This window comes from Heterocephalus glaber, unplaced genomic scaffold (assembly GCF_053883595.1).
Source record: "Heterocephalus glaber isolate CG9 unplaced genomic scaffold, H.glaber_assembly_v1.0 deba00001687, whole genome shotgun sequence".
Lineage (NCBI taxonomy): Eukaryota > Metazoa > Chordata > Mammalia > Rodentia > Bathyergidae > Heterocephalus > Heterocephalus glaber.
This window is the reverse complement of record NW_028258412.1, coordinates 22,352,166-22,360,392: the sequence shown is the minus strand read 5'-3', so window position 1 is coordinate 22,360,392 and position 8,227 is coordinate 22,352,166.

The following is an 8,227-nucleotide window of genomic DNA, read 5'->3' as shown; positions in this document are numbered from 1 at the left end:
CTTTTGTTATTGTTTTTTGGTACTGGGCATGGAACTCAGGACTTTGCACTTGTGAGGCAGGCGGCCACACCACTGAGCTAAATCCCCAGCCCTGTTTTTTTGTTTTGTTTTTTTTTTGAAACAAGGTCTCGCTGTGTAGTCCAGCTGGCCTCGAACTTCTGGTAATTCTCCTGGCTCAGCCTCTTGAGTGTTGGGATCACAGGTGTGCACTACCACACTTGGACTAGTGTTTGAACTTTCAATCCTCCTGCCTCAGCCTCCCAGAATTCTGGGATTACAGGCAATAGTACTGAGGAAAATGTGCAACTGTCTTAAGGAAGAATTGAAAGAAATGAAAAGAAAGAAGAAAGGAAGAGAGAAAAAGAAGGAAAGAAAGGAAGGAGGAAAGGAAAGAAAGAGAAGGAAGGAAGTGAGAGAAAGAAAGAAGAGAAAGGAAAAGAAAGAAAGAAAAAGAAAGAAAAGAAAGAAGGAAGAGAATTTTCTTCCCGGGTCTCCAAAAGAAATGACTGCATCTGGGGATGCCGAGAGGCTGGAAAATGAGATTAAGCTTAAAGACCTTCTTCCCATTCATATAGCTTGCTGGATAGGTTTTTGTCATCCACATTCAAATTCTAAGTGTGTGGTTTTTTTATTTAGAAAATAGCATCTCTGTAAAATTCATACATATCTTTCCCCTTCTGTTAGTTGCTGTAAAAATTTTTTTCCAGTACAGAGTGGTGACATTTGTTAGGAGGGATTTCAATTAGATTCTCAGGTCACACACACAAGAAAGAGACTGCAACTGTTTCTAAAGGAGAAAGAGGCCTGGCAGGGCCCTGAGTCCATCCTTGGGGATAGGCAACTAGAGCCAGACAAGTTAGGTGTGGGCTGGGGGTGGAAAGGCCACTGCTCACCACCCCTCCAAGGAAGTTTAGCCAATAAAACAGTTACCCTAACTCCCAGTACAAAAGCCAGTAGGAGTCTGAGGCAGGAGGATTGCCATGAGTTTGAGGCTATCCTGGGCTGCATAGTGAGTTCAAGGCCAGCCCGAAATACAGAGCGAGACCCTGTTTCAAAAACCCAAAAAAGAGGGCCAGGGATTTAGCTCAGTGGTTCTGCTGCCTGCCTGCCTTACAAGCGCAAGGTCCCCAGTTCGATCCCCAGTACCAAAAAAAAAAAAAAAATTTCACCTAAAAACCCAAAAAAGAAAAGAAAAAGAATCTTTGTTCAGAGTTTGGTAACCCTTTTTTTTTAAAGTCTCCGTCCATAAATTACCTTTATTTCTCATTAAATGAGGAGTCATTAGCATATTAATATGTTTATTATCACATATCCATCAGTACTTGGCTTTCAGTACCACTTGAAACATGCATATCATCTAGAGACAATTTTCCAGTGCTTATTTGATACACATTACTTCAAAGCCATTATAAATTACTGAGGAGGTACTTGGTTAAAAAATAAATAAATACAGCTCCTGCCTGGCAAGCATGAGGTCCTAAGTTGGATCCCCAGCACCAAAAAAAAAAAAATCATACTGCCCATATAAATAAACTCTTGTTACTGAACAAAAGCTTATCAGTATTTGGTAACCCTTTTTGCTGTGCAAATACATGTAATAAGTTGGGGGGAGGTTCTTTGTCTTCTCAGAAGCAGGGATGGAACCCAGGGCCTCGTGCATGTAGGGCAAGTGCTCTACCACTGAGATACAGTCCCAGCCTGAGGGCTTTGGTTTTCTTTTTTTTTTTTTCTGGTACCAGGATCGAACTTGGGACCTTGCTCTTGCAAGGCAGGCGGCAGAACCACTGAGCTAAATCGCTGGCCCATAAGTATATATTTTAACAAACGTGATATCATTCTGTATAGCACTTTTTTTTTTTTTGGCAGTACTGGCAATTGAAGTCAGGACCTTGGGCTTGCGAGGCAGGCATAGTACCACTGAGCTAAATCCCTGGCCCCAAAATCTAGTATTCTTAGTTGCTACACAGTATATTCCTCTTTTTTTTTTTTTTTTGGTACCAGGCATTGAACTTGGGACCTTGTGCTTGTGAGGCAGGTGCTGGAACTACTGACCTAAACCCCCAGCCCATGTTGACTATTTTTATTTCTTCTGTGAACTATCTTTTATGTCCTCTTTATTCTGTTGTTACTTAATGATATATTGTAATTCTTTTTTTTTTTTGTACAGGGGATTGAACTTGGGTCCTTGAGCTTGTGAGGCAGGCAGTGGCACTACTGAGCTAAATCCCAATTCTTTATAAAATATGTACCTAGAGCTGGGGCTTTAGCTCAGTGATGCCGCCGCCTGCCTCGCAAGAGCAAGGTCCCGTGTTTGATCCCTGGTACCAAAAAAAATAAAATAAAATATGTACCTTTTGTAACATGTGCTGCAAAATTTTATTTTCCAATTTGTCATATATATATTTTTTGTTTTTGTTTTTTTGGTACCAGGCATCAAACTCGGGACCTTGTGCTTGCAAGGCTATCATATATATTTTAATTTGTTAATGGTATGTTTAGCAGTAAAAATTTCAAATTCAGGGGCCGGGGATTTAGCTCAGCAGTTCCACTGCCTGCCTCTCAAGCACAAGGACCCAAGTTCGATCCCCAGTACCAAAAATAAAAAATTTAAAAAAAAATTTCAAATTCAGTAAATAGGGAAGGGTGGAGGGGGTGAAGGGCGCACAGGTAATAGGGAAAAACATAAGAACCAAGATACATCATGTACAGGTACAAGCATCCAATGATAAAAGTAAACATATTATATACCTAAAATGTACCAATAAAAGAATTTAAGGAAAAAAAATTTCAAATTCAGAGGCTGGATGGGTAGCTCAGAGGTAGAGTCCTTCCCTAGCATGTGCAAGGCACATACTGGCTTTGATCACCAGTACCAAAAAAAAAAAAAGTTTCAAATTGTTTCAAGTCAAATAGTTTCTTTTATGAAGTGACAATTTTGGTGGTTTTTTTTTTTTTAGGTTTTTGTTTGGTTTTGTTTTTGTTTTTTTGAGACAGGGTCTTCTTTTGAAGTTTATGCTGGCCTTGAACTCACTGTGTAGCCTAGGCTGGCCTTGAACTTGCACCAATCCTCCTGCCTCAGCCTCCCAACTGTTGGGATGCACCATGCAATGCACCACCATGCCTAGTTGCTGTAATGTTTTGTTTTCAGCAAACCTTTTTGTGAGTTTACCTTCTGATATCCAACAATGTGGTTTATTGACTGAAACTTGCAAAATTAATTCCTTCCTAGGATTTAGGTGGTATGATTTTGGTAAGCCAATAATCTTAACAGTTGTCCAAGTTTATTTATTTATTTATTTATTGGTACCAAGGATTGAACTCAGGACCTTGCACTGGTGAGGCAGGTGCAGGCACTGCTGAGCTAAATCCACAACCCTCCAAGTTTTTGTATAGGTGATTTTACTAGTTACTTCCCAGATTTAGTTTACTATGTCTTAACACACGACTTGGTTTGTTTTTAGGTTTTTTTGGTACCAGGGATTGAACTTGGGTCGTTGCGCTTGCAAGGCAAGCGACAGAACCACTGAGCTAAATCCCCGAAATCCCCGGCCCAACACATCACTTGGTTTTGGATTTTCTTTATGAATAAATTAGAAAAACAATGTTATTTTTTTCCTTTTTTTGAACATTTTGTGTGTGTGTGTGTGTGTGTGATACTGGTGATTAAGCCCAGGACCTTTGCACTGAGCTATATCTTCAGCCCTTTTTTTCCTCTTTTGTGTGTGTGTTGTTTTTTTTTTGGTACCGGAGATCGAACTCGGGTCCTTGCGCTGGCGCAGCAGGCAGCAAAACCACTGAGCTAAATCCCCGGCCCTTTTAGCCCTTTTTTGATTTTTAAAATTTTGAGATATGGTCTTGCTAAGTTGCCTAGGCTTGGTTGAAACTTGCAATCCTCCTGTTTCAGCCTCCCAGAATGCTGGAATTACAAGTGAGCACCACCATGCCTAGCAGAAATGCATTTTTTTAAAAACAAAATTCACTATCAACAATGAGTTTATCACAGAGCATGGTGGTACATGCCTGTAATCCCAGCTACTTAGGAGATGAGGCAGGAGGATCAAGAGTTTTCTCAGCCTGGGCAACTTAGCAATTTAGTGAGAACTTGTCTCAAAATAAAATAAAATAAAATAACATGACTGGGGATGTAGCTTAGTGCAGAGGCGCTGTGTTCAGTCCCCAGTACTGCAGGGGTCAGGAAGAGAGGCGGTTGCATTCATATTTTTTGTTTGTTTTTTTTTGAGACAGGGTCTCACTATGCAGTCCAGGCTGGCCTTGAACTCACTATGTAGCCCAGGCTGGCCTCCAACTTGCAGTGATCCTCCTGTGTCAGCCTCCTGAGTAGGCATTACAATCCTGTGCCACCACACCTGGCTGTATCGGGCACTTTTGTAATAGAAGGGCTGTAACCCTTACTCAGTTCTCTACCATTCCACACAGCAGAGATTGCTCCTCTGCAAGTTGACGGCACACCACAGTCACTTCTCCAGTTGAGTCTCGGACGAGAGTTCATTAGTCATAAGTGAGAAAGACATGAAACTGGGTTGGGACAGGTTGTGGGATGAGCCCAGGGGCATGATTCTCAGGAGCTGGTGAGCTGGTAACACGTTTCCTTCTGTTCCTGCCACATGCCTGTTAGGCCAGGGCTGGGCTGCACTCCCAGCAGCAATGACAGTTCTGTTCATTGTTGGGTGCAGGTTACTTTCCAGCTTTTATTTATAAACATTTGGAGGAAACCGAACCCCTACTATATATAGGGTAGTTGAAACCTAACCTGGGAGATATAAAAGTAATTAAATGCAATATATATGTAGAAGTTCCCAAAAATGAATGTAATATGATAATTATATAACAGTAGTGCAAAGATATACTAATAAAAAAGTTTATAAAAGAAAGAAAAGAATGTCGGGCATGATGGCACACACCTGTAATCCCAGGTCTTGGGAGGGTGAGACAGGAGGATCACCAAGAGTTTAAGGCCAGCTGCACTATGTAATGAGACCCTGCCTCAAAAAACCAAAAGGGGGAGGGGGAGAGAGAGAAAAGAGGGAGTGAGAGAGAAAAGAAAAGAAAAGAAAAGAAAAGAAAAGAAAAGAAAAGAAAAGAAAACCTAACATGGCTTTGTGACTTAGAGATCCAAAGATCCAGCTGGGGATTTAGCTCAGTGGTTTCACCACCTGCTACACAAGCGCAAGGTCCTGAGTTCCATCCCTGGTACCAAAATAAAAATAAACAAAGGGCAGAGTTTGTCACCTGTGATCATAACTGAAGGAAATATTAAGTTTCCATGAGTTCTATCCAAAGGGTCCCTGGAGCTCCAGTTAAGAACCTCATATTAGGGCCGGGGATTTAGCTCAGCGGTTCTGCCATCTGCCTCGCAAGCTCAAGGTCCAGAGTTCTAACCCAAGTACCAAAAAAAAAAAAAAAAAAAATTTACAGTTCTCAAGAACCTCATATTAGAGCAATCAAAAGAGAACCTTCTTGGGCATTTGTGTTATTTCTTCTGCTTGGATCACTTTTCTTTTTGGACCACTTTGAACTGAAAATCAATTGGCTGAGTCCTTCACCTTCAAGCCTGAGCCTAAATTTCACCATTACCAAAAGACTGATGATTGTCTTGATCTCCTAATTTAAACTGGACAACCGGGTGTGGTGATGCATGCCTAATTCCAGCATTCGGAGGCTGAGGCAGCAGGATCCCCTCGAGTTCAAGGTCAGCCTGGGCTACATAGCCAGTCCCTTTCACACGTAAACAAACACACCTCAACCACTCCCCAAGCCCCCAAATCTATCCTCTCCCTTTCATAGCATGACGTCAACTACTTTTTGTTTATTTTCTGCATTCCCACACCAGAGTCTAAGTTGCGCAAGAGCAGGACTCTCTTCCTCCCCTGAAACTACCTAGTGCCTAGAACAATGCCTGCCACAGGAACGAGTGCTCCTTACAGTCCTGTTGGGTGAGTGAGTCGTTTAAATGCTGACACAGCCTCCTTGCTCCTCACTGACAGGAGGTTGGTGAGGTAGGGGTGTGGCTCAGTGCTAACACCCTGGCCTGGAGGTTGGGACGTCTTGGTAAAGAAGAGAATTCATGCACAGCGGGTCTTAGTCGCTTTTCTCATTGCTCTTTCACAAGCTAAAGGAGGAGAGGTTTATGGGTTGCAGTTCCTGGTCTGCTGGTTCCATTGCAGGAAGGCGAGGCGGAAGAGGCAGCAGCTCACATTATGGTAGGCGAGAAGGGAGAGAGAAGGGAGAAGCCCCGCGGAGAAAAGCCTTCGAGGCCACGCCCCAAAGACCCGCCTCCAACCAGGCTCCACTTCCTAACAGCAAATCAGCTGTCTCCCGCAGTGATCCAATCAATCACCTTACAGACCCACCAGGCTTTTGTAGATCCAAACTGTAACACAGGGTAAGAGTTTGAATTCCAGCCTGGGGTCAAACGTGCAATCCTCCTGCTTCAGTCTCCTAGAGTGCTGGGATTACAGGTGTGTACTGCTGCACCCCGCTTCCAACTCTTGATTCTGTGTTTTACCCTCTCTTAAGTTTTCTTCACCATGTACTGCATTTCACTTCGGATAAACTGAAGCCATTTCCTTTTCCTTTTTCTTTTGGTACCGGGTATCGAATTCAGGTCCTTCCGCTTGTGAGGCAGGCGGCGGAACCACTGAGCTAAATCCCCGGCCCTCTTTTTATTTTTGGTACCGGGGATCGAACTGGGGACCTTGTGCTTGCAAGGCAGGCCGTGGAACCACTGAGCCAAATCCCCGGCACTGAAGCTGTTTTCTAGATTCATTCTGGACCGTGATGTTCAGAGTGAAATTACAAATACATTCGTCTGGTTTGTGTGACTACTTCGCTCCTGGGGCATGTTGAGGACGTCAGTAGGCCTTCTTGTGTTTTTAAGAAAACATCAAAACCAGTTGTATTCTAGAAAGAGAATGCATAAATAACTACAGGCACAAAACATAAAGATTCTATTGAATGTTCATCAGTTATAGTGAGAAGTTTGCTGAGTATTTTTATATAAACAGGGTATCAAATTTTGTCAAATGCTTTATCTACTTCAAAATTACATGTAGTCTCTGACTTTTATTCTATTGATTAAGTGTGTTACATCCCCCCCCCCCCCCCCCCGCCCAGTACTGGTAATCAAACTCAGGACCTTGCGCTTGCCAGGTAGGCGTGGTGCCACTGAGCTACATCCCTAGTCCGCATTAATGGATTTTTAGTTGACAAACCAACCTTGCATTCTTTGGATTAACCTTACTTGGTCAGATTGTATAATTCTTTTATTTACTTGTTTGTTTGTTTATTTATTTTGCAGTACTGAGTATTAACTCAGAGCCTTTACAGTGAGCTACATCCCTAGCCTGCCTACCTCTTCCTTTCTTTCTTTCTTTTGGTACCAGGGATCGAACTCAGGTCCTTGTGCTTGCGCAGCAGGTGGCGAAACCACTGAGCTAAATCCCCGGCCCTTTTTTTTTTGGTTTTTTGAGACAAGGTCTCACTATGTAGTTCAGGCTGGTCTTGAACTACGTAGCCTGGGCTGGCCCTGAACTCATAGCAATCCTCCTGCCTCAGCCTTTCAAGTGCTGGGATTACAGCTGTGCACCACCATGCCTGGCAATCTTTCTTTCTATTTTGAGACAGGCATGCACCACCATGCCCAGCAGATTCTCAGTCTTGATGAGATGAGCTACAAAATATTGTGGCTCCATTGTCCAGTCTGCTGCCATGTGCTGTATATTTCAAACAAAATATTATTCTTTAATTGGAGATTCTCATATATCCTGTGATCTTTTAGAGGAATCTATTCAGTCTACCACATGAGTGTTTGAAATATATTTTTTAAATATTCATATATTTTAAAACTGTTTTGAATCTTACCTATTTTAGAACTGAGATTAAAAATCAGTAACTTCTAGAATAGCAAAAAATTAAGTGAAATGAGATACTGTTTGAAATCAGAAACTGCTGGGATAAGAATGTCAAATAATAATATTAACAAACCTATCTATTTTTAGCACACTGAATTTTTAAAACACTCTAATCTTATCCATTTGGCCTCCATGAACAGAATGCTCTTCCAAGATTTTGTCTTATGACTGGCCCAGACCGTCAAGTTCAAGTTCAAGTTGATGTGTGTCATGATTGATTGATTGTCACTAATAGAAACCTGTCCTATTTCATCTATTTTGCTGAAAGACACAGGAAAGGAGTAAGTCCTCCAGAC